This window comes from Oncorhynchus mykiss, chromosome 19 (assembly GCF_057628025.1).
Source record: "Oncorhynchus mykiss isolate SJ-2025 chromosome 19, ASM5762802v1, whole genome shotgun sequence".
Classification (NCBI taxonomy): domain Eukaryota; kingdom Metazoa; phylum Chordata; class Actinopteri; order Salmoniformes; family Salmonidae; genus Oncorhynchus; species Oncorhynchus mykiss.
The window spans coordinates 44446283-44450291 of NC_143040.1; positions in this window are offsets into that span (position 1 = coordinate 44446283).

Genomic DNA, 4009 nt, shown 5'->3' on the forward strand with positions numbered 1-4009 from the left:
CTGATTAGTCTCCCAGTCCCTGCAGCTGAAAAACTTCCCCACAGCATGATGCTGCCACCACACTTCACCATAGGGATTGTGCCAGGTTTCCTCCAGATGTGACGCTTGGCATTCAGGCCAAAGAGTTCAATCTTGGTGCCTTTTGGCAAACTCAATGCAAGCGGCCATGTGCCTTTTACTGAGGAGTGGCTTCCATCTGGCCACTCTACCATAAAGGCCAGATTGGTTGAGTGCTGCAGAGATGGTTGTCCTTCTGGAAGGTTCTCCCATCTCCACAGAGGATCTCTGAAGCTCTGTCAGTGTGGCCATTGGGTTCTTGATCACCTCCCTGACCAAGGCCCTTCTCCCCCAATTGCTCAGTTTGGCCGGGCGGCCTGCTCTAGGAAGAGTCTTGGTGGTTCCAAACTTCTTCCACTTAAGAATGTTGGAGGGCAACGTGTTCTTGGGGAGCTTCAATGCTGTAGAAATGTACCCTTCCTCAGATCTGTGCCTCGGCACAATCCTGTCTCGGAGCTCTACGGACAATTCCTTTGACCTCATGGCTTGGTTTTTGCTCTGACATACATGGTCCACTGTAGAACTTTATAGACAGGTGTGTGTCTTTCCAAATCATGTCCAATCAATTGAATTTACCACAGGTGGACTCTAATCAAGTAGTAGAAACAGCTCAAGGATGATCAATAGAAGCAGGATGCACCTGAGCTCAATTTCGAGTCAAATAGGAAAGGGTCTGAATACTTATTTTATTTTTAATACATTTTCTAAAATGTCTAAAAAACTGTTTTTGCTTTGTAATTATGGGGTATTGTGTGTAGATTGATGAAACATGTTTGTTTAATACATTTTAGAATAAGGCTGTAACGCAACAAAACGTGGAAAAAGCAAGGGGTAGGAATACTTTCCGAATGCATTGTATATCCTTTTAATGTTGGTCTTGCAGTCCTTCCCAGTTTGACAGAAGATTCATGTATTTTCAAGGTCAGCGTTGTCGCTGTCATTAGCAACCAGAACTTTTCTGTTTTCAAAAGTCCAGAAGCCATTGAAATCAATGAAGATGCTGGTTTCTGTGTCTCATTGGCTGCTGTTCACTAGATCCTGCACGGATCCTTTGGCTTCACCATGTCAAAGATATCATCCTGAAGGCACAACATTGCAAATTGTTTTAAAATGACTTATTATTGAATTAATTATTCAAATCATTATTAAAAACATTTAAATCCCAACGAGTACAAATGAGAATGCAGGTTGGGTCTGTAAAAAGTTGTCAGGGAACCATAAGATTTAATGGCATGACACATCAGTAGCCATCTTTCCATCCAATTAGCTACAGATTTTCATGGGAATATTCTAAAATCAGCATAAAGAAAATATGCACATTTTCCCACCAGTGGTGTTTTCACCAAACTGACTTGAAGATAAACGTGTGTGATGATGTAGTGCAAAAAAAAATAATGTTTTTGCTTAAGTTTTCATGTACCGAATAAAAAACTAAAGTAAATGTGTTTCCATCGCATTTTCAGCTCTATCGATAGTTGTCACAAACAAGCAAATATGACTACTCTCATCTTGACACTTGCACTCTAGCCAACAGTTCGCAGATACTGTGCTGGTAGGCTAGTATACATGAGACTATTATGGATAAGAGCGAGAATATTTCTATTTGTCAAACGGCAGTCAAGCATCAATCATCATGTCACCAGACCATGACCCTCGATATTTATTGGAAATGAGCATCAATATCACTGCATTTAAAAAATGATGAACTTCACAGGGTGGTGAAAGTGCATGGTGAAGAGATGTGATGATCCTTTCCAAATATTGTGGGTCTTATTCTGGTGATCATCGATGCTTGGCTGCTGTTTGACAAATGCAAATATTTTTGTCCATAATAATATCATCATGTATTAGGCTACCTGAGCTGTTGGCTAGAGCCCACGTGCCAAGACCAGAGTGGGCACATTCGCTATTTTATGTTGTTGACAAAACCATCAGTTGAGTTAAATGCGATGGAAACCCATTTAACTTGTATTTTCTATTTGATACCTGGGAATTTAACCCCAAAATTATTTTTGTGTGCACTGTCACACACTGTCTTTTATCCGCAACATGTCAATTTGATGGAAACTCCGGTGGGAAAATGTGCATATTGTTTTTATGCTCATTTAAAAACAATAGTTGCATGAAAATCTGTCACCAATTGGATAGCTTCTGGTGGGAAAATGCACATATTGTTTTTATGCAGATGTAGAATAGGCCATTCGCATGAAAATCTGTCGCCAACTGGATGGAAACCTAGCTACGTTTTCATCCACAGTAATGTGAGTAAATTCATACAAACTTCACAGGGTGGTGAAAGTGAATAGTGATGACCTTGATGTAGAGGTCTGCACGAGACTGATTTCTTCAATCCTCACCCACTTGCTTGCTGTCCAACTCCCACCCACTACCACAAGAACTGGTCCCGAACCCAACCGCGGTAATTGTGAGTATTTCTGTCTGTAATAATGCCCTTTTGTGGCGAAAATCTCATTCTAATTGGCCCAAGTGGGTGGGTCTATGCCTTCCCAGGCCCACCCATGGCTGTGCCCCTGCCCAGTCATGTGAAATCCATAGATTAGAGCCTAATGAATTTAAGTCAATTAACTGACTTCTTTATATGAACTGTAACTGTAAAATCGTTTAAAGTTGCGTTTATATTTTTGTTCAGTGTAGCTAGCTTTTAGCTACTTGAAACCTAGACATTCGGCAAAACAAAATGCGTATGTATCTGGTGGACATCTGGCATTCATGGGCTATATCAGCCAATAGGCTAGATGTAGTTTGAAGAGAGCAGAGTTTGGAGCGAGAGCAGACACTTGCACTTTCTCTTGAGCTACGTTTGATAGCCTGCTTTTTAAGAGTGGGACGATTTTCAGACAAACAAATATGGGTGATCAATGTGTATTTCTAGGCAATGTTGTAAACTATAGTATAGTATACAACATAGTATAGTGTAAACTATATTTAAGAAGTTAATTTAGATAACTGCCCCATGCTTCTCAGCCCATGCATAGGCTAGCCTACTATTTTAACCACACATGCACCTGATCTTGCACCTATCTACTGAACTTGAAGCAGCAAGATTGATGAGTGAACACTTGATCTTTCTCTTGAGCTACAGTCGTTTTGCATATGGGATATAGCCTACCTTTTAGGAGGACAATTTGCATGCAAAGACAATTAAATGGGTAATCAATATTTATTGAAAATAAAAAAAGGTGCAATGCTCGCTCACCATGGTAGCCAATAACTGTGTTGACCTTTTCAATAGCCACCAAATTTTTTGATTGCACTTCGACTCAAGTTAGTTGAGCGCCCTCCACTTCTTTCCATTATCAATATTAATATTAATTTACAGACACTATAGCCTACTCATATTTAAGTGAATTTACTTATTTCATAGAGCCCCACAATGGAGGTGTCATAATACCCATAAAGCCTTGCGGTCAAACAGAGAAATGTTTCCAATCATTTTTCCACCATTCACTTTTCCCATTGGGTATTTTAGAAAGACTTAAATTAAGGGCTGTGTTTTGTGTAGGCTAACTCTGGTGTGAAGTTTTGATAACCGTGTAACTCTCAATACAATATAATATATTAGGCTCTATTTAATCTCAGATTTGAAAATGCTAATTAGCATCAAAGTGGACATCATGCAAGACCACAAATCCCTGCAAGCTCCAGTATGTTATCTCAAATTCTGAGTGTGTGAATAATGCCGCAAAGAGGTGCCTACAAAGCAGACAGTTTCCAAATAATTTGCAGGACCAAAAAAATATCCTCATCCCAAAGTTGTCTGAATGACCATGTGCTTCCTCCCACAGCATTAAACATGCCGACACACACAGCCTACCGACACTGTGTCTGCGAGCTTTTATCTAGAGTGCATATGTCAAGACTAGAGTATGCACATTTGCTACAATTTCTGTAACAAAACTGTTGGTAGAGTTGAAAGTGCAATGGAAACACA